This window comes from Pelmatolapia mariae, linkage group LG10_11, assembly GCF_036321145.2.
Source record: "Pelmatolapia mariae isolate MD_Pm_ZW linkage group LG10_11, Pm_UMD_F_2, whole genome shotgun sequence".
Classification (NCBI taxonomy): domain Eukaryota; kingdom Metazoa; phylum Chordata; class Actinopteri; order Cichliformes; family Cichlidae; genus Pelmatolapia; species Pelmatolapia mariae.
Genome location: NC_086236.1, coordinates 69,542,103 through 69,563,722, shown reverse-complemented (window position 1 = coordinate 69,563,722; position 21,620 = coordinate 69,542,103). Strand labels below are relative to the sequence as shown.

Genomic DNA, 21,620 nt, shown 5'->3' with positions numbered 1-21,620 from the left:
CTTCAGTAAATATGGTGACTGGAGACATGTTGATTTGTGTGAAATTTCCTGAAATTTGGGCTATGGACAACTTTTTAGCAACGTGAGCATCCAAAGGTTACAAGCGTCAGAGCCCTGTACAAGATTTGAGTGCTTTCTCTCCTCTGTGTCCCAAACAGCAGTACAACCCCATAACATAAAGCAATGCCTGCAGGCAGACACTTTTGTAACGGGAAACAAAGAAGCATGTTTCCGCCTGGTTTCAGACCAGGGACCTTTCGCATGTTAGGTGAACGTGATAACCACTACACTACAGAAACGGAGCGTGCATGCCCTCTCGTCATTAGAGGGGCATTTCCATGCCTTCTTATATTTGAGGACTTTTATGACAGATCACGTAGGACTAGTGAGAAGCGGGAACTCCCATTTGTGTCATTTTTCAAGCATTCCCCCAGTTATGGTTATATTGACAATCCAAATTGTGATCTCGAGATAGCATCTCTTCAAATGGGAGCTGATCTTCTTGTTGACAAGCTTCTTTGTCTGGCTAGCACACAACCTACAGAAGACAAACCCAAGAGACTTATTTGTTAATAGGGACGCAAGTAAAGCAGAGAAAATGCTGGACAAGCAGAGTTCTCTTGGACTAGCTTGTCTTCTCATGGGAGCTCTTGCCTAGAAGACATTTTTGACTTGTGAGTGCACAGGTGGAATTGATGTTTTTTCAAACCCATTATAGGACTAGATTGTTAGATTGACTAGGATCTGGTGGAGAAATTCCGCAGGGTCTTTTTGAATGATGGACTCCGTGCAAAAAAATGCAGGTAGCGTGCGATGAACGGGTGTGTGGTCATTCCAGGTAAAAGGCAGAGCAGAGAAGGAGACTGCTCACTCCCCGTCGGGGAATCGAACCCCGGTCTTCCGCGTGACAGGCGGAGATACTGTCCACTATACTAACGAGGACCTGCCGGGTGCTGTCAGGGTCACGTCAAGGTGGGATTCGCAGCAGCTAGGACACGCAAACTGTCCTTGGCCATGTAAAAATCCCCATCAGTTTAGCAGGAACTACAGTTTTATGGGTGTTTGACAGAGAACTTTTTCTGCTTTCAGCAGGGTTCCATGGTGTAATGGTTAGCACTCTGGACTTTGAATCCAGTGATCTGAGTTCAAGTCTCAGTGGAACCTCAGTTGGCTTTCTTGCCCTTTGCTCCAAAGGTGCACTAGCATTAGCACACGCTAGCATGAGAGTCTAATGACTTCAAGAACAAGTTAGTTGCCCAGTCAATTCCACTCCTCTTCTGTTGGCTGATCTCATCTGCACGTGGTCTTCATGCCGCACCAAACCTCGCTCATTCTCTTGTGCTGCACTTTCCACTTCAGCATCCTGCTGTATCTTTCATTGGCCACCGTGACTCAAGTCAACAATTCCCCTTGTACTTTGTCTGTGAAGGTTCTCAGTCATCAAGGTCATCGTAGTCAAAGGAGTTTGCAAAGAAAAGCGTCTGGACTTCTTTAAGTTGCTTCACCTCTCATCCGAGAAGCTTCTTCAGTTCTAAGGTCAAATGGCCGAGAGTCCCAGATTTAAACCCAGTGGGAGTGTCCCCCCAAAGAGGGACAAAGGACCCCCTGGTGATCCTCTAATCACATGAGCCAAGGTGTGAAAGCGGGTGTGGGACCTAATCAGCCAGGGTTTCAGGTGTGCTCATTGTGAAACCTGGCCCCACCTTGTCATGCGAATTCCTGAGGTCAGATGGCCCAGGATGTGAGTGGGCATTAAGGCGTCTGGGGAGGGAACTCAAAACTGGATTATAGATGGCAGACAGTTGGTGTCGTAAACCACCGCCTCTGTTCAAAGATGGTCGCTCACAGTGGACATAGATGGCCTCTTTCACTCCTCTTTCAAACCATCTGTCCTCTCTGTCCAAAATGTGAACATTGGCATCCTCGAAAGAGTGACCTTTATCCTTAAGATGCAGATGGACTGCTGAGTCTTGTCCCGTGGAGGTGGCTCTTCTATGTTGTGCCATGCGCTTGTGAAGTGGCTGTTTGGTTTCTCCAATGTAGAGGTCTGGGCATTCCTCGCTGCACTGTACAGCATACACCACGTTGTTAAGTCTGTGTTTTGGAGTTTTGTCTTTCGGGTGAACCAGTTTCTGTCTGAGTGTGTTGCTGGGTCTGAAGTACACTGGGATGTCGTGCTTGGAGAAAACTCTCCTGAGTTTCTCTGATACACCGGCTACATAGGGGATAACAACGTTGTTGCGTCTGTCTTTCTTATCCTCCCTCGCTGGTGTCTGATCTTCTTTTCTGTGCCTCTTTGCTGACTTTATGAACGCCCAGTTAGGATAACCGCATGTTTTGAGTGCTTCCTTTACGTGTGTGTGTTCCTTCTTTTTTCCCTCAGGCTTAGAGGGAACATGTTCTGCCCGGTGGTGTAGGGTCCTCTTTGGGGGGATACTCCCACTGGGTTTAAATCTGGGACTCTTGGCCATTTGACCTTAGAACTGAAGAAGCTTCTCGGATGAGAGGTGAAACGTCTTCAAGCATCTTAAAGAAGTCCAGACGCTTTTCTTTGCAAACTCCTTTGACTCCCCTTGTACTCTTCTCACTTCTAACTCTGTTGCCACCACTGAAGGCCCCGAGCTTCTGGTTGACAAGCTCTTTGATGTCCTTTGCTTGGCTAGCACACAACCTACAGAAGACAAAACTGGGAGACTTATTTCTCAATAGGGACGCAAGTAAAACAGAGAAAATGCTGGACAAGCAGAGTTGTCTAAACAGTGAACATCAATTCCCTTGTGACCAAAGAAGCAAAAGGTCCATGTTTCCGCCCGGTTTCGGACCGGGGACCTTTCGCGTGTGAGGCGAACGTGATAACCACTACACTACGGAAACGGTGAGCGATGACTTGCTTGGCTTTGCAATGTGTCTCAACCAGTAATCTGGCCAATCTGACGGCATGTTACTATCATGTCCTTGAACGGAAGGACCCATGGAGAAGAGACAGACGCTCGCTAGCAAGGAATCTGAACTATAGTCTGGATGTTAGGCTCACTTAAACTTTTGACATTTAGGAGTTCTCTGAAGCAAGCGCAGCTCAACATATGCGGCCCTAAGAACCCCAGAACCTCGAGGAGCAGAACTGTTGCCTAAAGAGGCCATGCGTTTGATCGCGTTGTGCATTGGCTGAAAATGGGCCCAAGTCCTGTGCAGGCCAGCTAGAGCCACTCATTTCCAAGAGCTTAGTCTGTGCCTGCATCTTCAGTAAATATGGTGACTGGAGACATGTTGATTTGTGTGAAATTTCCTGAAATGTGGGCTATGGACAACTTTTTAGCAACGTGAGCATCCAAAGGTTACAAGCGTCAGAGCCCTGTACAAGATTTGAGTGCTTTCTCTCCTCTGTGTCCCAAACAGCAGTACAACCCCATAACATAAAGCAATGCCTGCAGGCAGACACTTTTGTAACGGGAAACAAAGAAGCATGTTTCCGCCTGGTTTCGGACCAGGGACCTGTCGCGTGTTAGGTGAACGTGATAACCACTACACTACGGAAACGGAGCGCGCATGCCCTCTCGTCATTAGAGGGGCATTTCCATGCCTTCTTACATTTGAGGACTTTTATGACAGATCACGTAGGACTAGTGAGAAGCGGGAACTCCCATTTGTGTCATTTTTCAAGCATTCCCCCAGTTATGGTTATATTGACAATCCAAATTGTGATCTCGAGATAGCATCTCTTCAAATGGGAGCTGATCTTCTTGTTGACAAGCTTCTTTGTCTGGCTAGCACACAACCTACAGAAGACAAACCCAAGAGACTTATTTGTTAATAGGGACGCAAGTAAAGCAGAGAAAATGCTGGACAAGCAGAGTTCTCTTGGACTAGCTTGTCTTCTCATGGGAGCTCTTGCCTAGAAGACATTTTTGACTTGTGAGTGCACAGGTGGAATTGATGTTTTTTCAAACCCATTATAGGACTAGATTGTTAGATTGACTAGGATCTGGTGGAGAAATTCCGCAGGGTCTTTTTGAATGATGGACTCCGTGCAAAAAAATGCAGGTAGCGTGCGATGAACGGGTGTGTGGTCATTCCAGGTAAAAGGCAGAGCAGAGAAGAAGACTGCTCACTCCCCGTCGGGGAATCGAACCCCGGTCTTCCGCGTGACAGGCGGAGATACTGTCCACTATACTAACGAGGACCTGCCGGGTGCTGGCAGGGTCACGTCAAGGTGGGATTCGCAGCAGCTAGGACACGCAAACTGTCCTCGGCCATGTAAAAATCCCCATCAGTTTAGCAGGAACTACAGTTTTATGGGTGTTTGACAGAGAACTTTTTCTGCTTTCAGCAGGGTTCCATGGTGTAATGGTTAGCACTCTGGACTTTGAATCCAGTGATCTGAGTTCAAGTCTCAGTGGAACCTCAGTTGGCTTTCTTGCCCTTTGCTCCAAAGGTGCACTAGCATTAGCACACGCTAGCATGAGAGTCTAATGACTTCAAGAACAAGTTAGTTGCCCAGTCAATTCCACTCCTCTTCTGTTGGCTGATCTCATCTGCACGTGGTCTTCATGCCGCACCAAACCTCACTCATGCTCTTGTGCTGCACTTTCCACTTCAGCGTCCTGCTGTATCTTTCATTGGCCACCGTGACTCAAGTCAACAATTCCCCTTGTACTCTTCTCACTTCTAACTCTGTTGCCACCACTGAAGGCCCCGAGCTTCTGGTTGACAAGCTCTTTGATGTCCTTTGCTTGGCTAGCACACAACCTACAGAAGACAAAACTAGGAGACTTATTTCTCAATAGGGACGCAAGTAAAACAGAGAAAATGCTGGACAAGCAGAGTTGTCTAAACAGTGAACATCAATTCCCTTGTGACCAAAGAAGCAAAAGGGCCATGTTTCCGCCCGGTTTCGGACCGGGGACCTTTCGCGTGTGAGGCGAACGTGATAACCACTACACTACGGAAACGGTGAGCGATGACTTGCTTGGCTTTGCAATGTGTCTCAACCAGTAATCTGGCCAATCTGACGGCATGTTACTATCATGTCCTTGAACGGAAGGACCCATGGAGAAGAGACAGACGCTCGCTAGCAAGGAATCTGAACTATAGTCTGGATGTTAGGCTCACTTAAACTTTTGACATTTAGGAGTTCTCTGAAGCAAGCGCAGCTCAACATATGCGGCCCTAAGAACCCCAGAACCTCGAGGAGCAGAACTGTTGCCTAAAGAGGCCATGCGTTTGATCGCGTTGTGCATTGGCTGAAAATGGGCCCAAGTCCTGTGCAGGCCAGCTAGAGCCACTCATTTCCAAGAGCTTAGTCTGTGCCTGCATCTTCAGTAAATATGGTGACTGGAGACATGTTGATTTGTGTGAAATTTCCTGAAATGTGGGCTATGGACAACTTTTTAGCAACGTGAGCATCCAAAGGTTACAAGCGTCAGAGCCCTGTACAAGATTTGAGTGCTTTCTCTCCTCTGTGTCCCAAACAGCAGTACAACCCCATAACATAAAGCAATGCCTGCAGGCAGACACTTTTGTAACGGGAAACAAAGAAGCATGTTTCCGCCTGGTTTCGGACCAGGGACCTGTCGCGTGTTAGGTGAACGTGATAACCACTACACTACGGAAACGGAGCGTGCATGCCCTCTCGTCATTAGAGGGGCATTTCCATGCCTTTTTACATTTGAGGACTTTTATGACAGATCACGTAGGACTAGTGAGAAGCGGGAACTCCCATTTGTGTCATTTTTCAAGCATTCCCCCAGTTATGGTTATATTGACAATCCAAATTGTGATCTCGAGATAGCATCTCTTCAAATGGGAGCTGATCTTCTTGTTGACAAGCTTCTTTGTCTGGCTAGCACACAACCTACAGAAGACAAACCCAAGAGACTTATTTGTTAATAGGGACGCAAGTAAAGCAGAGAAAATGCTGGACAAGCAGAGTTCTCTTGGACTAGCTTGTCTTCTCATGGGAGCTCTTGCCTAGAAGACATTTTTGACTTGTGAGTGCACAGGTGGAATTGATGTTTTTTCAAACCCATTATAGGACTAGATTGTTAGATTGACTAGGATCTGGTGGAGAAATTCCGCAGGGTCTTTTTGAATGATGGACTCCGTGCAAAAAAATGCAGGTAGCGTGCGATGAACGGGTGTGTGGTCATTCCAGGTAAAAGGCAGAGCAGAGAAGGAGACTGCTCACTCCCCGTCGGGGAATCGAACCCCGGTCTTCCGCGTGACAGGCGGAGATACTGTCCACTATACTAACGAGGACCTGCCGGGTGCTGGCAGGGTCACGTCAAGGTGGGATTCGCAGCAGCTAGGACACGCAAACTGTCCTCGGCCATGTAAAAATCCCCATCAGTTTAGCAGGAACTACAGTTTTATGGGTGTTTGACAGAGAACTTTTTCTGCTTTCAGCAGGGTTCCATGGTGTAATGGTTAGCACTCTGGACTTTGAATCCAGTGATCTGAGTTCAAGTCTCAGTGGAACCTCAGTTGGCTTTCTTGCCCTTTGCTCCAAAGGTGCACTAGCATTAGCACACGCTAGCATGAGAGTCTAATGACTTCAAGAACAAGTTAGTTGCCCAGTCAATTCCACTCCTCTTCTGTTGGCTGATCTCATCTGCACGTGGTCTTCATGCCGCACCAAACCTCACTCATGCTCTTGTGCTGCACTTTCCACTTCAGCGTCCTGCTGTATCTTTCATTGGCCACCGTGACTCAAGTCAACAATTCCCCTTGTACTCTTCTCACTTCTAACTCTGTTGCCACCACTGAAGGCCCCGAGCTTCTGGTTGACAAGCTCTTTGATGTCCTTTGCTTGGCTAGCACACAACCTACAGAAGACAAAACTAGGAGACTTATTTCTCAATAGGGACGCAAGTAAAACAGAGAAAATGCTGGACAAGCAGAGTTGTCTAAACAGTGAACATCAATTCCCTTGTGACCAAAGAAGCAAAAGGGCCATGTTTCCGCCCGGTTTCGGACCGGGGACCTTTCGCGTGTGAGGCGAACGTGATAACCACTACACTACGGAAACGGTGAGCGATGACTTGCTTGGCTTTGCAATGTGTCTCAACCAGTAATCTGGCCAATCTGACGGCATGTTACTATCATGTCCTTGAACGGAAGGACCCATGGAGAAGAGACAGACGCTCGCTAGCAAGGAATCTGAACTATAGTCTGGATGTTAGGCTCACTTAAACTTTTGACATTTAGGAGTTCTCTGAAGCAAGCGCAGCTCAACATATGCGGCCCTAAGAACCCCAGAACCTCGAGGAGCAGAACTGTTGCCTAAAGAGGCCATGCGTTTGATCGCGTTGTGCATTGGCTGAAAATGGGCCCAAGTCCTGTGCAGGCCAGCTAGAGCCACTCATTTCCAAGAGCTTAGTCTGTGCCTGCATCTTCAGTAAATATGGTGACTGGAGACATGTTGATTTGTGTGAAATTTCCTGAAATGTGGGCTATGGACAACTTTTTAGCAACGTGAGCATCCAAAGGTTACAAGCGTCAGAGCCCTGTACAAGATTTGAGTGCTTTCTCTCCTCTGTGTCCCAAACAGCAGTACAACCCCATAACATAAAGCAATGCCTGCAGGCAGACACTTTTGTAACGGGAAACAAAGAAGCATGTTTCCGCCTGGTTTCGGACCAGGGACCTGTCGCGTGTTAGGTGAACGTGATAACCACTACACTACGGAAACGGAGCGTGCATGCCCTCTCGTCATTAGAGGGGCATTTCCATGCCTTTTTACATTTGAGGACTTTTATGACAGATCACGTAGGACTAGTGAGAAGCGGGAACTCCCATTTGTGTCATTTTTCAAGCATTCCCCCAGTTATGGTTATATTGACAATCCAAATTGTGATCTCGAGATAGCATCTCTTCAAATGGGAGCTGATCTTCTTGTTGACAAGCTTCTTTGTCTGGCTAGCACACAACCTACAGAAGACAAACCCAAGAGACTTATTTGTTAATAGGGACGCAAGTAAAGCAGAGAAAATGCTGGACAAGCAGAGTTCTCTTGGACTAGCTTGTCTTCTCATGGGAGCTCTTGCCTAGAAGACATTTTTGACTTGTGAGTGCACAGGTGGAATTGATGTTTTTTCAAACCCATTATAGGACTAGATTGTTAGATTGACTAGGATCTGGTGGAGAAATTCCGCAGGGTCTTTTTGAATGATGGACTCCGTGCAAAAAAATGCAGGTAGCGTGCGATGAACGGGTGTGTGGTCATTCCAGGTAAAAGGCAGAGCAGAGAAGGAGACTGCTCACTCCCCGTCGGGGAATCGAACCCCGGTCTTCCGCGTGACAGGCGGAGATACTGTCCACTATACTAACGAGGACCTGCCGGGTGCTGGCAGGGTCACGTCAAGGTGGGATTCGCAGCAGCTAGGACACGCAAACTGTCCTCGGCCATGTAAAAATCCCCATCAGTTTAGCAGGAACTACAGTTTTATGGGTGTTTGACAGAGAACTTTTTCTGCTTTCAGCAGGGTTCCATGGTGTAATGGTTAGCACTCTGGACTTTGAATCCAGTGATCTGAGTTCAAGTCTCAGTGGAACCTCAGTTGGCTTTCTTGCCCTTTGCTCCAAAGGTGCACTAGCATTAGCACACGCTAGCATGAGAGTCTAATGACTTCAAGAACAAGTTAGTTGCCCAGTCAATTCCACTCCTCTTCTGTTGGCTGATCTCATCTGCACGTGGTCTTCATGCCGCACCAAACCTCACTCATGCTCTTGTGCTGCACTTTCCACTTCAGCGTCCTGCTGTATCTTTCATTGGCCACCGTGACTCAAGTCAACAATTCCCCTTGTACTCTTCTCACTTCTAACTCTGTTGCCACCACTGAAGGCCCCGAGCTTCTGGTTGACAAGCTCTTTGATGTCCTTTGCTTGGCTAGCACACAACCTACAGAAGACAAAACTAGGAGACTTATTTCTCAATAGGGACGCAAGTAAAACAGAGAAAATGCTGGACAAGCAGAGTTGTCTAAACAGTGAACATCAATTCCCTTGTGACCAAAGAAGCAAAAGGGCCATGTTTCCGCCCGGTTTCGGACCGGGGACCTTTCGCGTGTGAGGCGAACGTGATAACCACTACACTACGGAAACGGTGAGCGATGACTTGCTTGGCTTTGCAATGTGTCTCAACCAGTAATCTGGCCAATCTGACGGCATGTTACTATCATGTCCTTGAACGGAAGGACCCATGGAGAAGAGACAGACGCTCGCTAGCAAGGAATCTGAACTATAGTCTGGATGTTAGGCTCACTTAAACTTTTGACATTTAGGAGTTCTCTGAAGCAAGCGCAGCTCAACATATGCGGCCCTAAGAACCCCAGAACCTCGAGGAGCAGAACTGTTGCCTAAAGAGGCCATGCGTTTGATCGCGTTGTGCATTGGCTGAAAATGGGCCCAAGTCCTGTGCAGGCCAGCTAGAGCCACTCATTTCCAAGAGCTTAGTCTGTGCCTGCATCTTCAGTAAATATGGTGACTGGAGACATGTTGATTTGTGTGAAATTTCCTGAAATGTGGGCTATGGACAACTTTTTAGCAACGTGAGCATCCAAAGGTTACAAGCGTCAGAGCCCTGTACAAGATTTGAGTGCTTTCTCTCCTCTGTGTCCCAAACAGCAGTACAACCCCATAACATAAAGCAATGCCTGCAGGCAGACACTTTTGTAACGGGAAACAAAGAAGCATGTTTCCGCCTGGTTTCGGACCAGGGACCTGTCGCGTGTTAGGTGAACGTGATAACCACTACACTACGGAAACGGAGCGTGCATGCCCTCTCGTCATTAGAGGGGCATTTCCATGCCTTTTTACATTTGAGGACTTTTATGACAGATCACGTAGGACTAGTGAGAAGCGGGAACTCCCATTTGTGTCATTTTTCAAGCATTCCCCCAGTTATGGTTATATTGACAATCCAAATTGTGATCTCGAGATAGCATCTCTTCAAATGGGAGCTGATCTTCTTGTTGACAAGCTTCTTTGTCTGGCTAGCACACAACCTACAGAAGACAAACCCAAGAGACTTATTTGTTAATAGGGACGCAAGTAAAGCAGAGAAAATGCTGGACAAGCAGAGTTCTCTTGGACTAGCTTGTCTTCTCATGGGAGCTCTTGCCTAGAAGACATTTTTGACTTGTGAGTGCACAGGTGGAATTGATGTTTTTTCAAACCCATTATAGGACTAGATTGTTAGATTGACTAGGATCTGGTGGAGAAATTCCGCAGGGTCTTTTTGAATGATGGACTCCGTGCAAAAAAATGCAGGTAGCGTGCGATGAACGGGTGTGTGGTCATTCCAGGTAAAAGGCAGAGCAGAGAAGGAGACTGCTCACTCCCCGTCGGGGAATCGAACCCCGGTCTTCCGCGTGACAGGCGGAGATACTGTCCACTATACTAACGAGGACCTGCCGGGTGCTGGCAGGGTCACGTCAAGGTGGGATTCGCAGCAGCTAGGACACGCAAACTGTCCTCGGCCATGTAAAAATCCCCATCAGTTTAGCAGGAACTACAGTTTTATGGGTGTTTGACAGAGAACTTTTTCTGCTTTCAGCAGGGTTCCATGGTGTAATGGTTAGCACTCTGGACTTTGAATCCAGTGATCTGAGTTCAAGTCTCAGTGGAACCTCAGTTGGCTTTCTTGCCCTTTGCTCCAAAGGTGCACTAGCATTAGCACACGCTAGCATGAGAGTCTAATGACTTCAAGAACAAGTTAGTTGCCCAGTCAATTCCACTCCTCTTCTGTTGGCTGATCTCATCTGCACGTGGTCTTCATGCCGCACCAAACCTCACTCATGCTCTTGTGCTGCACTTTCCACTTCAGCGTCCTGCTGTATCTTTCATTGGCCACCGTGACTCAAGTCAACAATTCCCCTTGTATTCTTCTCACTTCTAACTCTGTTGCCACCACTGAAGGCCCCGAGCTTCTGGTTGACAAGCTCTTTGATGTCCTTTGCTTGGCTAGCACACAACCTACAGAAGACAAAACTGGGAGACTTATTTCTCAATAGGGACGCAAGTAAAACAGAGAAAATGCTGGACAAGCAGAGTTGTCTAAACAGTGAACATCAATTCCCTTGTGACCAAAGAAGCAAAAGGGCCATGTTTCCGCCCGGTTTCGGACCGGGGACCTTTCGCGTGTGAGGCGAACGTGATAACCACTACACTACGGAAACGGTGAGCGATGACTTGCTTGGCTTTGCAATGTGTCTCAACCAGTAATCTGGCCAATCTGACGGCATGTTACTATCATGTCCTTGAACGGAAGGACCCATGGAGAAGAGACAGACGCTCGCTAGCAAGGAATCTGAACTATAGTCTGGATGTTAGGCTCACTTAAACTTTTGACATTTAGGAGTTCTCTGAAGCAAGCGCAGCTCAACATATGCGGCCCTAAGAACCCCAGAACCTCGAGGAGCAGAACTGTTGCCTAAAGAGGCCATGCGTTTGATCGCGTTGTGCATTGGCTGAAAATGGGCCCAAGTCCTGTGCAGGCCAGCTAGAGCCACTCATTTCCAAGAGCTTAGTCTGTGCCTGCATCTTCAGTAAATATGGTGACTGGAGACATGTTGATTTGTGTGAAATTTCCTGAAATGTGGGCTATGGACAACTTTTTAGCAACGTGAGCATCCAAAGGTTACAAGCGTCAGAGCCCTGTACAAGATTTGAGTGCTTTCTCTCCTCTGTGTCCCAAACAGCAGTACAACCCCATAACATAAAGCAATGCCTGCAGGCAGACACTTTTGTAACGGGAAACAAAGAAGCATGTTTCCGCCTGGTTTCGGACCAGGGACCTGTCGCGTGTTAGGTGAACGTGATAACCACTACACTACGGAAACGGAGCGTGCATGCCCTCTCGTCATTAGAGGGGCATTTCCATGCCTTCTTACATTTGAGGACTTTTATGACAGATCACGTAGGACTAGTGAGAAGCGGGAACTCCCATTTGTGTCATTTTTCAAGCATTCCCCCAGTTATGGTTATATTGACAATCCAAATTGTGATCTCGAGATAGCATCTCTTCAAATGGGAGCTGATCTTCTTGTTGACAAGCTTCTTTGTCTGGCTAGCACACAACCTACAGAAGACAAACCCAAGAGACTTATTTGTTAATAGGGACGCAAGTAAAGCAGAGAAAATGCTGGACAAGCAGAGTTCTCTTGGACTAGCTTGTCTTCTCATGGGAGCTCTTGCCTAGAAGACATTTTTGACTTGTGAGTGCACAGGTGGAATTGATGTTTTTTCAAACCCATTATAGGACTAGATTGTTAGATTGACTAGGATCTGGTGGAGAAATTCCGCAGGGTCTTTTTGAATGATGGACTCCGTGCAAAAAAATGCAGGTAGCGTGCGATGAACGGGTGTGTGGTCATTCCAGGTAAAAGGCAGAGCAGAGAAGGAGACTGCTCACTCCCCGTCGGGGAATCGAACCCCGGTCTTCCGCGTGACAGGCGGAGATACTGTCCACTATACTAACGAGGACCTGCCGGGTGCTGGCAGGGTCACGTCAAGGTGGGATTCGCAGCAGCTAGGACACGCAAACTGTCCTCGGCCATGTAAAAATCCCCATCAGTTTAGCAGGAACTACAGTTTTATGGGTGTTTGACAGAGAACTTTTTCTGCTTTCAGCAGGGTTCCATGGTGTAATGGTTAGCACTCTGGACTTTGAATCCAGTGATCTGAGTTCAAGTCTCAGTGGAACCTCAGTTGGCTTTCTTGCCCTTTGCTCCAAAGGTGCACTAGCATTAGCACACGCTAGCATGAGAGTCTAATGACTTCAAGAACAAGTTAGTTGCCCAGTCAATTCCACTCCTCTTCTGTTGGCTGATCTCATCTGCACGTGGTCTTCATGCCGCACCAAACCTCACTCATGCTCTTGTGCTGCACTTTCCACTTCAGCGTCCTGCTGTATCTTTCATTGGCCACCGTGACTCAAGTCAACAATTCCCCTTGTACTCTTCTCACTTCTAACTCTGTTGCCACCACTGAAGGCCCCGAGCTTCTGGTTGACAAGCTCTTTGATGTCCTTTGCTTGGCTAGCACACAACCTACAGAAGACAAAACTGGGAGACTTATTTCTCAATAGGGACGCAAGTAAAACAGAGAAAATGCTGGACAAGCAGAGTTGTCTAAACAGTGAACATCAATTCCCTTGTGACCAAAGAAGCAAAAGGGCCATGTTTCCGCCCGGTTTCGGACCGGGGACCTTTCGCGTGTGAGGCGAACGTGATAACCACTACACTACGGAAACGGTGAGCGATGACTTGCTTGGCTTTGCAATGTGTCTCAACCAGTAATCTGGCCAATCTGACGGCATGTTACTATCATGTCCTTGAACGGAAGGACCCATGGAGAAGAGACAGACGCTCGCTAGCAAGGAATCTGAACTATAGTCTGGATGTTAGGCTCACTTAAACTTTTGACATTTAGGAGTTCTCTGAAGCAAGCGCAGCTCAACATATGCGGCCCTAAGAACCCCAGAACCTCGAGGAGCAGAACTGTTGCCTAAAGAGGCCATGCGTTTGATCGCGTTGTGCATTGGCTGAAAATGGGCCCAAGTCCTGTGCAGGCCAGCTAGAGCCACTCATTTCCAAGAGCTTAGTCTGTGCCTGCATCTTCAGTAAATATGGTGACTGGAGACATGTTGATTTGTGTGAAATTTCCTGAAATGTGGGCTATGGACAACTTTTTAGCAACGTGAGCATCCAAAGGTTACAAGCGTCAGAGCCCTGTACAAGATTTGAGTGCTTTCTCTCCTCTGTGTCCCAAACAGCAGTACAACCCCATAACATAAAGCAATGCCTGCAGGCAGACACTTTTGTAACGGGAAACAAAGAAGCATGTTTCCGCCTGGTTTCGGACCAGGGACCTGTCGCGTGTTAGGTGAACGTGATAACCACTACACTACGGAAACGGAGCGTGCATGCCCTCTCGTCATTAGAGGGGCATTTCCATGCCTTCTTACATTTGAGGACTTTTATGACAGATCACGTAGGACTAGTGAGAAGCGGGAACTCCCATTTGTGTCATTTTTCAAGCATTCCCCCAGTTATGGTTATATTGACAATCCAAATTGTGATCTCGAGATAGCATCTCTTCAAATGGGAGCTGATCTTCTTGTTGACAAGCTTCTTTGTCTGGCTAGCACACAACCTACAGAAGACAAACCCAAGAGACTTATTTGTTAATAGGGACGCAAGTAAAGCAGAGAAAATGCTGGACAAGCAGAGTTCTCTTGGACTAGCTTGTCTTCTCATGGGAGCTCTTGCCTAGAAGACATTTTTGACTTGTGAGTGCACAGGTGGAATTGATGTTTTTTCAAACCCATTATAGGACTAGATTGTTAGATTGACTAGGATCTGGTGGAGAAATTCCGCAGGGTCTTTTTGAATGATGGACTCCGTGCAAAAAAATGCAGGTAGCGTGCGATGAACGGGTGTGTGGTCATTCCAGGTAAAAGGCAGAGCAGAGAAGGAGACTGCTCACTCCCCGTCGGGGAATCGAACCCCGGTCTTCCGCGTGACAGGCGGAGATACTGTCCACTATACTAACGAGGACCTGCCGGGTGCTGGCAGGGTCACGTCAAGGTGGGATTCGCAGCAGCTAGGACACGCAAACTGTCCTTGGCCATGTAAAAATCCCCATCAGTTTAGCAGGAACTACAGTTTTATGGGTGTTTGACAGAGAACTTTTTCTGCTTTCAGCAGGGTTCCATGGTGTAATGGTTAGCACTCTGGACTTTGAATCCAGTGATCTGAGTTCAAGTCTCAGTGGAACCTCAGTTGGCTTTCTTGCCCTTTGCTCCAAAGGTGCACTAGCATTAGCACACGCTAGCATGAGAGTCTAATGACTTCAAGAACAAGTTAGTTGCCCAGTCAATTCCACTCCTCTTCTGTTGGCTGATCTCATCTGCACGTGGTCTTCATGCCGCACCAAACCTCGCTCATTCTCTTGTGCTGCACTTTCCACTTCAGCATCCTGCTGTATCTTTCATTGGCCACCGTGACTCAAGTCAACAATTCCCCTTGTACTTTGTCTGTGAAGGTTCTCAGTCATCAAGGTCATCGTAGTCAAAGGAGTTTGCAAAGAAAAGCGTCTGGACTTCTTTAAGTTGCTTCACCTCTCATCCGAGAAGCTTCTTCAGTTCTAAGGTCAAATGGCCGAGAGTCCCAGATTTAAACCCAGTGGGAGTGTCCCCCCAAAGAGGGACAAAGGACCCCCTGGTGATCCTCTAATCACATGAGCCAAGGTGTGAAAGCGGGTGTGGGACCTAATCAGCCAGGGTTTCAGGTGTGCTCATTGTGAAACCTGGCCCCACCTTGTCATGCGAATTCCTGAGGTCAGATGGCCCAGGATGTGAGTGGGCATTAAGGCGTCTGGGGAGGGAACTCAAAACTGGATTATAGATGGCAGACAGTTGGTGTCGTAAACCACCGCCTCTGTTCAAAGATGGTCGCTCACAGTGGACATAGATGGCCTCTTTCACTCCTCTTTCAAACCATCTGTCCTCTCTGTCCAAAATGTGAACATTGGCATCCTCGAAAGAGTGACCTTTATCCTTAAGATGCAGATGGACTGCTGAGTCTTGTCCCGTGGAGGTGGCTCTTCTATGTTGTGCCATGCGCTTGTGAAGTGGCTGTTTGGTTTCTCCAATGTAGAGGTCTGGGCATTCCTCGCTGCACTGTACAGCATACACCACGTTGTTAAGTCTGTGTTTTGGAGTTTTGTCTTTCAGGTGAACCAGTTTCTGTCTGAGTGTGTTGCTGGGTCTGAAGTACACTGGGATGTCGTGCTTGGAGAAAACTCTCCTGAGTTTCTCTGATACACCGGCTACATAGGGGATAACAACGTTGTTGCGTCTGTCTTTCTTATCCTCCCTCGCTGGTGTCTGATCTTCTTTTCTGTGCCTCTTTGCTGACTTTATGAACGCCCAGTTAGGATAACCGCATGTTTTGAGTGCTTCCTTTACGTGTGTGTGTTCCTTCTTTTTTCCCTCAGGCTTAGAGGGAACATGTTCTGCCCGGTGGTGTAGGGTCCTCTTTGGGGGGATACTCCCACTGGGTTTAAATCTGGGACTCTTGGCCATTTGACCTTAGAACTGAAGAAGCTTCTCGGATGAGAGGTGAAACGTCTTCAAGCATCTTAAAGAAGTCCAGACGCTTTTCTTTGCAAACTCCTTTGACTCCCCTTGTACTCTTCCCACTTCTAACTCTGTTGCCACCACTGAAGGCCCCGAGCTTCTGGTTGACAAGCTCTTTGATGTCCTTTGCTTGGCTAGCACACAACCTACAGAAGACAAACCCAAGAGACTTATTTGTTAATAGGGACGCAAGTAAAGCAGAGAAAATGCTGGACAAGCAGAGTTCTCTTGGACTAGCTTGTCTTCTCATGGGAGCTCTTGCCTAGAAGACATTTTTGACTTGTGAGTGCACAGGTGGAATTGATGTTTTTTCAAACCCATTATAGGACTAGATTGTTAGATTGACTAGGATCTGGTGGAGAAATTCCGCAGGGTCTTTTTGAATGATGGACTCCGTGCAAAAAAATGCAGGTAGCGTGCGATGAACGGGTGTGTGGTCATTCCAGGTAAAAGGCAGAGCAGAGAAGGAGACTGCTCACTCCCCGTCGGGGAATCGAACCCCGGTCTTCCGCGTGACAGGCGGAGATACTGTCCACTATACTAACGAGGACCTGCCGGGTGCTGGCAGGGTCACGTCAAGGTGGGATTCGCAGCAGCTAGGACACGCAAACTGTCCTCGGCCATGTAAAAATCCCCATCAGTTTAGCAGGAACTACAGTTTTATGGGTGTTTGACAGAGAACTTTTTCTGCTTTCAGCAGGGTTCCATGGTGTAATGGTTAGCACTCTGGACTTTGAATCCAGTGATCTGAGTTCAAGTCTCAGTGGAACCTCAGTTGGCTTTCTTGCCCTTTGCTCCAAAGGTGCACTAGCATTAGCACACGCTAGCATGAGAGTCTAATGACTTCAAGAACAAGTTAGTTGCCCAGTCAATTCCACTCCTCTTCTGTTGGCTGATCTCATCTGCACGTGGTCTTCATGCCGCACCAAACCTCACTCATGCTCTTGTGCTGCACTTTCCACTTCAGCGTCCTGCTGTATCTTTCATTGGCCACCGTGACTCAAGTCAACAATTCCCCTTGTACTCTTCTCACTTCTAACTCTGTTGCCACCACTGAAGGCCCCGAGCTTCTGGTTGACAAGCTCTTTGATGTCCTTTGCTTGGCTAGCACACAACCTACAGAAGACAAAACTAGGAGACTTATTTCTCAATAGGGACGCAAGTAAAACAGAGAAAATGCTGGACAAGCAGAGTTGTCTAAACAGTGAACATCAATTCCCTTGTGACCAAAGAAGCAAAAGGGCCATGTTTCCGCCCGGTTTCGGACCGGGGACCTTTCGCGTGTGAGGCGAACGTGATAACCACTACACTACGGAAACGGTGAGCGATGACTTGCTTGGCTTTGCAATGTGTCTCAACCAGTAATCTGGCCAATCTGACGGCATGTTACTATCATGTCCTTGAACGGAAGGACCCATGGAGAAGAGACAGACGCTCGCTAGCAAGGAATCTGAACTATAGTCTGGATGTTAGGCTCACTTAAACTTTTGACATTTAGGAGTTCTCTGAAGCAAGCGCAGCTCAACATATGCGGCCCTAAGAACCCCAGAACCTCGAGGAGCAGAACTGTTGCCTAAAGAGGCCATGCGTTTGATCGCGTTGTGCATTGGCTGAAAATGGGCCCAAGTCCTGTGCAGGCCAGCTAGAGCCACTCATTTCCAAGAGCTTAGTCTGTGCCTGCATCTTCAGTAAATATGGTGACTGGAGACATGTTGATTTGTGTGAAATTTCCTGAAATGTGGGCTATGGACAACTTTTTAGCAACGTGAGCATCCAAAGGTTACAAGCGTCAGAGCCCTGTACAAGATTTGAGTGCTTTCTCTCCTCTGTGTCCCAAACAGCAGTACAACCCCATAACATAAAGCAATGCCTGCAGGCAGACACTTTTGTAACGGGAAACAAAGAAGCATGTTTCCGCCTGGTTTCGGACCAGGGACCTGTCGCGTGTTAGGTGAACGTGATAACCACTACACTACGGAAACGGAGCGTGCATGCCCTCTCGTCATTAGAGGGGCATTTCCATGCCTTCTTACATTTGAGGACTTTTATGACAGATCACGTAGGACTAGTGAGAAGCGGGAACTCCCATTTGTGTCATTTTTCAAGCATTCCCCCAGTTATGGTTATATTGACAATCCAAATTGTGATCTCGAGATAGCATCTCTTCAAATGGGAGCTGATCTTCTTGTTGACAAGCTTCTTTGTCTGGCTAGCACACAACCTACAGAAGACAAACCCAAGAGACTTATTTGTTAATAGGGACGCAAGTAAAGCAGAGAAAATGCTGGACAAGCAGAGTTCTCTTGGACTAGCTTGTCTTCTCATGGGAGCTCTTGCCTAGAAGACATTTTTGACTTGTGAGTGCACAGGTGGAATTGATGTTTTTTCAAACCCATTATAGGACTAGATTGTTAGATTGACTAGGATCTGGTGGAGAAATTCCGCAGGGTCTTTTTGAATGATGGACTCCGTGCAAAAAAATGCAGGTAGCGTGCGATGAACGGGTGTGTGGTCATTCCAGGTAAAAGGCAGAGCAGAGAAGGAGACTGCTCACTCCCCGTCGGGGAATCGAACCCCGGTCTTCCGCGTGACAGGCGGAGATACTGTCCACTATACTAACGAGGACCTGCCAGGTGCTGGCAGGGTCACGTCAAGGTGGGATTCGCAGCAGCTAGGACACGCAAACTGTCCTCGGCCATGTAAAAATCCCCATCAGTTTAGCAGGAACTACAGTTTTATGGGTGTTTGACAGAGAACTTTTTCTGCTTTCAGCAGGGTTCCATGGTGTAATGGTTAGCACTCTGGACTTTGAATCCAGTGATCTGAGTTCAAGTCTCAGTGGAACCTCAGTTGGCTTTCTTGCCCTTTGCTCCAAAGGTGCACTAGCATTAGCACACGCTAGCATGAGAGTCTAATGACTTCAAGAACAAGTTAGTTGCCCAGTCAATTCCACTCCTCTTCTGTTGGCTGATCTCATCTGCACGTGGTCTTCATGCCGCACCAAACCTCACTCATGCTCTTGTGCTGCACTTTCCACTTCAGCGTCCTGCTGTATCTTTCATTGGCCACCGTGACTCAAGTCAACAATTCCCCTTGTACTCTTCTCACTTCTAACTCTGTTGCCACCACTGAAGGCCCCGAGCTTCTGGTTGACAAGCTCTTTGATGTCCTTTGCTTGGCTAGCACACAACCTACAGAAGACAAAACTAGGAGACTTATTTCTCAATAGGGACGCAAGTAAAACAGAGAAAATGCTGGACAAGCAGAGTTGTCTAAACAGTGAACATCAATTCCCTTGTGACCAAAGAAGCAAAAGGGCCATGTTTCCGCCCGGTTTCGGACCGGGGACCTTTCGCGTGTGAGGCGAACGTGATAACCACTACACTACGGAAACGGTGAGCGATGACTTGCTTGGCTTTGCAATGTGTCTCAACCAGTAATCTGGCCAATCTGACGGCATGTTACTATCATGTCCTTGAACGGAAGGACCCATGGAGAAGAGACAGACGCTCGCTAGCAAGGAATCTGAACTATAGTCTGGATGTTAGGCTCACTTAAACTTTTGACATTTAGGAGTTCTCTGAAGCAAGCGCAGCTCAACATATGCGGCCCTAAGAACCCCAGAACCTCGAGGAGCAGAACTGTTGCCTAAAGAGGCCATGCGTTTGATCGCGTTGTGCATTGGCTGAAAATGGGCCCAAGTCCTGTGCAGGCCAGCTAGAGCCACTCATTTCCAAGAGCTTAGTCTGTGCCTGCATCTTCAGTAAATATGGTGACTGGAGACATGTTGATTTGTGTGAAATTTCCTGAAATGTGGGCTATGGACAACTTTTTAGCAACGTGAGCATCCAAAGGTTACAAGCGTCAGAGCCCTGTACAAGATTTGAGTGCTTTCTCTCCTCTGTGTCCCAAACAGCAGTACAACCCCATAACATAAAGCAATGCCTGCAGGCAGACACTTTTGTAACGGGAAACAAAGAAGCATGTTTCCGCCTGGTTTCGGACCAGGGACCTGTCGCGTGTTAGGTGAACGTGATAACCACTACACTACGGAAACGGAGCGTGCATGCCCTCTCGTCATTAGAGGGGCATTTCCATGCCTTCTTACATTTGAGGACTTTTATGACAGATCACGTAGGACTAGTGAGAAGCGGGAACTCCCATTTGTGTCATTTTTCAAGCATTCCCCCAGTTATGGTTATATTGACAATCCAAATTGTGATCTCGAGATAGCATCTCTTCAAATGGGAGCTGATCTTCTTGTTGACAAGCTTCTTTGTCTGGCTAGCACACAACCTACAGAAGACAAACCCAAGAGACTTATTTGTTAATAGGGACGCAAGTAAAGCAGAGAAAATGCTGGACAAGCAGAGTTCTCTTGGACTAGCTTGTCTTCTCATGGGAGCTCTTGCCTAGAAGACATTTTTGACTTGTGAGTGCACAGGTGGAATTGATGTTTTTTCAAACCCATTATAGGACTAGATTGTTAGATTGACTAGGATCTGGTGGAGAAATTCCGCAGGGTCTTTTTGAATGATGGACTCCGTGCAAAAAAATGCAGGTAGCGTGCGATGAACGGGTGTGTGGTCATTCCAGGTAAAAGGCAGAGCAGAGAAGGAGACTGCTCACTCCCCGTCGGGGAATCGAACCCCGGTCTTCCGCGTGACAGGCGGAGATACTGTCCACTATACTAACGAGGACCTGCCGGGTGCTGGCAGGGTCACGTCAAGGTGGGATTCGCAGCAGCTAGGACACGCAAACTGTCCTCGGCCATGTAAAAATCCCCATCAGTTTAGCAGGAACTACAGTTTTATGGGTGTTTGACAGAGAACTTTTTCTGCTTTCAGCAGGGTTCCATGGTGTAATGGTTAGCACTCTGGACTTTGAATCCAGTGATCTGAGTTCAAGTCTCAGTGGAACCTCAGTTGGCTTTCTTGCCCTTTGCTCCAAAGGTGCACTAGCATTAGCACACGCTAGCATGAGAGTCTAATGACTTCAAGAACAAGTTAGTTGCCCAGTCAATTCCACTCCTCTTCTGTTGGCTGATCTCATCTGCACGTGGTCTTCATGCCGCACCAAACCTCACTCATGCTCTTGTGCTGCACTTTCCACTTCAGCGTCCTGCTGTATCTTTCATTGGCCACCGTGACTCAAGTCAACAATTCCCCTTGTACTCTTCTCACTTCTAACTCTGTTGCCACCACTGAAGGCCCCGAGCTTCTGGTTGACAAGCTCTTTGATGTCCTTTGCTTGGCTAGCACACAACCTACAGAAGACAAAACTAGGAGACTTATTTCTCAATAGGGACGCAAGTAAAACAGAGAAAATGCTGGACAAGCAGAGTTGTCTAAACAGTGAACATCAATTCCCTTGTGACCAAAGAAGCAAAAGGGCCATGTTTCCGCCCGGTTTCGGACCGGGGACCTTTCGCGTGTGAGGCGAACGTGATAACCACTACACTACGGAAACGGTGAACGATGAC

The 21,620-nt window shown here is 47.6% G+C and overlaps 30 non-coding genes across 30 annotated transcripts; 10 read left to right on the top strand and 20 right to left on the bottom strand.

Moving 5' to 3' along the window:
* Positions 1-226: 226 nt before the first annotated feature.
* trnav-aac (transfer RNA valine (anticodon AAC)) lies at positions 227-299 on the bottom strand. Its single transcript has one exon. It is a non-coding gene; the product is annotated as a tRNA-Val (tRNA).
* Positions 300-870: 571 nt separating this feature from the next.
* On the bottom strand, positions 871-942 carry trnad-guc (transfer RNA aspartic acid (anticodon GUC)). The gene has a single exon. It is a non-coding gene; the product is annotated as a tRNA-Asp (tRNA).
* Positions 943-1,092: 150 nt separating this feature from the next.
* Positions 1,093-1,164, top strand: trnaq-uug (transfer RNA glutamine (anticodon UUG)). The gene has a single exon. It is a non-coding gene; the product is annotated as a tRNA-Gln (tRNA).
* A 1,637-nt stretch (positions 1,165-2,801) lies between these two features.
* trnav-cac (transfer RNA valine (anticodon CAC)) lies at positions 2,802-2,874 on the bottom strand. The gene has a single exon. It is a non-coding gene; the product is annotated as a tRNA-Val (tRNA).
* A 1,234-nt stretch (positions 2,875-4,108) lies between these two features.
* Positions 4,109-4,180, bottom strand: trnad-guc (transfer RNA aspartic acid (anticodon GUC)). The gene has a single exon. It is a non-coding gene; the product is annotated as a tRNA-Asp (tRNA).
* A 150-nt stretch (positions 4,181-4,330) lies between these two features.
* On the top strand, positions 4,331-4,402 carry trnaq-uug (transfer RNA glutamine (anticodon UUG)). Its single transcript has one exon. It is a non-coding gene; the product is annotated as a tRNA-Gln (tRNA).
* Positions 4,403-4,876: 474 nt separating this feature from the next.
* Positions 4,877-4,949, bottom strand: trnav-cac (transfer RNA valine (anticodon CAC)). The gene has a single exon. It is a non-coding gene; the product is annotated as a tRNA-Val (tRNA).
* A 1,234-nt stretch (positions 4,950-6,183) lies between these two features.
* On the bottom strand, positions 6,184-6,255 carry trnad-guc (transfer RNA aspartic acid (anticodon GUC)). Its single transcript has one exon. It is a non-coding gene; the product is annotated as a tRNA-Asp (tRNA).
* A 150-nt stretch (positions 6,256-6,405) lies between these two features.
* trnaq-uug (transfer RNA glutamine (anticodon UUG)) lies at positions 6,406-6,477 on the top strand. The gene has a single exon. It is a non-coding gene; the product is annotated as a tRNA-Gln (tRNA).
* Positions 6,478-6,951: 474 nt separating this feature from the next.
* On the bottom strand, positions 6,952-7,024 carry trnav-cac (transfer RNA valine (anticodon CAC)). Its single transcript has one exon. It is a non-coding gene; the product is annotated as a tRNA-Val (tRNA).
* Positions 7,025-8,258: 1,234 nt separating this feature from the next.
* On the bottom strand, positions 8,259-8,330 carry trnad-guc (transfer RNA aspartic acid (anticodon GUC)). The gene has a single exon. It is a non-coding gene; the product is annotated as a tRNA-Asp (tRNA).
* Positions 8,331-8,480: 150 nt separating this feature from the next.
* trnaq-uug (transfer RNA glutamine (anticodon UUG)) lies at positions 8,481-8,552 on the top strand. The gene has a single exon. It is a non-coding gene; the product is annotated as a tRNA-Gln (tRNA).
* Positions 8,553-9,026: 474 nt separating this feature from the next.
* Positions 9,027-9,099, bottom strand: trnav-cac (transfer RNA valine (anticodon CAC)). The gene has a single exon. It is a non-coding gene; the product is annotated as a tRNA-Val (tRNA).
* Positions 9,100-10,333: 1,234 nt separating this feature from the next.
* Positions 10,334-10,405, bottom strand: trnad-guc (transfer RNA aspartic acid (anticodon GUC)). Its single transcript has one exon. It is a non-coding gene; the product is annotated as a tRNA-Asp (tRNA).
* Positions 10,406-10,555: 150 nt separating this feature from the next.
* On the top strand, positions 10,556-10,627 carry trnaq-uug (transfer RNA glutamine (anticodon UUG)). The gene has a single exon. It is a non-coding gene; the product is annotated as a tRNA-Gln (tRNA).
* A 474-nt stretch (positions 10,628-11,101) lies between these two features.
* trnav-cac (transfer RNA valine (anticodon CAC)) lies at positions 11,102-11,174 on the bottom strand. Its single transcript has one exon. It is a non-coding gene; the product is annotated as a tRNA-Val (tRNA).
* A 1,234-nt stretch (positions 11,175-12,408) lies between these two features.
* Positions 12,409-12,480, bottom strand: trnad-guc (transfer RNA aspartic acid (anticodon GUC)). Its single transcript has one exon. It is a non-coding gene; the product is annotated as a tRNA-Asp (tRNA).
* A 150-nt stretch (positions 12,481-12,630) lies between these two features.
* trnaq-uug (transfer RNA glutamine (anticodon UUG)) lies at positions 12,631-12,702 on the top strand. Its single transcript has one exon. It is a non-coding gene; the product is annotated as a tRNA-Gln (tRNA).
* Positions 12,703-13,176: 474 nt separating this feature from the next.
* On the bottom strand, positions 13,177-13,249 carry trnav-cac (transfer RNA valine (anticodon CAC)). Its single transcript has one exon. It is a non-coding gene; the product is annotated as a tRNA-Val (tRNA).
* Positions 13,250-14,483: 1,234 nt separating this feature from the next.
* trnad-guc (transfer RNA aspartic acid (anticodon GUC)) lies at positions 14,484-14,555 on the bottom strand. The gene has a single exon. It is a non-coding gene; the product is annotated as a tRNA-Asp (tRNA).
* Positions 14,556-14,705: 150 nt separating this feature from the next.
* trnaq-uug (transfer RNA glutamine (anticodon UUG)) lies at positions 14,706-14,777 on the top strand. The gene has a single exon. It is a non-coding gene; the product is annotated as a tRNA-Gln (tRNA).
* A 1,839-nt stretch (positions 14,778-16,616) lies between these two features.
* trnad-guc (transfer RNA aspartic acid (anticodon GUC)) lies at positions 16,617-16,688 on the bottom strand. The gene has a single exon. It is a non-coding gene; the product is annotated as a tRNA-Asp (tRNA).
* Positions 16,689-16,838: 150 nt separating this feature from the next.
* Positions 16,839-16,910, top strand: trnaq-uug (transfer RNA glutamine (anticodon UUG)). The gene has a single exon. It is a non-coding gene; the product is annotated as a tRNA-Gln (tRNA).
* Positions 16,911-17,384: 474 nt separating this feature from the next.
* On the bottom strand, positions 17,385-17,457 carry trnav-cac (transfer RNA valine (anticodon CAC)). The gene has a single exon. It is a non-coding gene; the product is annotated as a tRNA-Val (tRNA).
* A 1,234-nt stretch (positions 17,458-18,691) lies between these two features.
* On the bottom strand, positions 18,692-18,763 carry trnad-guc (transfer RNA aspartic acid (anticodon GUC)). The gene has a single exon. It is a non-coding gene; the product is annotated as a tRNA-Asp (tRNA).
* Positions 18,764-18,913: 150 nt separating this feature from the next.
* On the top strand, positions 18,914-18,985 carry trnaq-uug (transfer RNA glutamine (anticodon UUG)). Its single transcript has one exon. It is a non-coding gene; the product is annotated as a tRNA-Gln (tRNA).
* A 474-nt stretch (positions 18,986-19,459) lies between these two features.
* On the bottom strand, positions 19,460-19,532 carry trnav-cac (transfer RNA valine (anticodon CAC)). Its single transcript has one exon. It is a non-coding gene; the product is annotated as a tRNA-Val (tRNA).
* Positions 19,533-20,766: 1,234 nt separating this feature from the next.
* trnad-guc (transfer RNA aspartic acid (anticodon GUC)) lies at positions 20,767-20,838 on the bottom strand. Its single transcript has one exon. It is a non-coding gene; the product is annotated as a tRNA-Asp (tRNA).
* A 150-nt stretch (positions 20,839-20,988) lies between these two features.
* Positions 20,989-21,060, top strand: trnaq-uug (transfer RNA glutamine (anticodon UUG)). Its single transcript has one exon. It is a non-coding gene; the product is annotated as a tRNA-Gln (tRNA).
* A 474-nt stretch (positions 21,061-21,534) lies between these two features.
* trnav-cac (transfer RNA valine (anticodon CAC)) lies at positions 21,535-21,607 on the bottom strand. The gene has a single exon. It is a non-coding gene; the product is annotated as a tRNA-Val (tRNA).
* Positions 21,608-21,620: the final 13 nt, after the last annotated feature.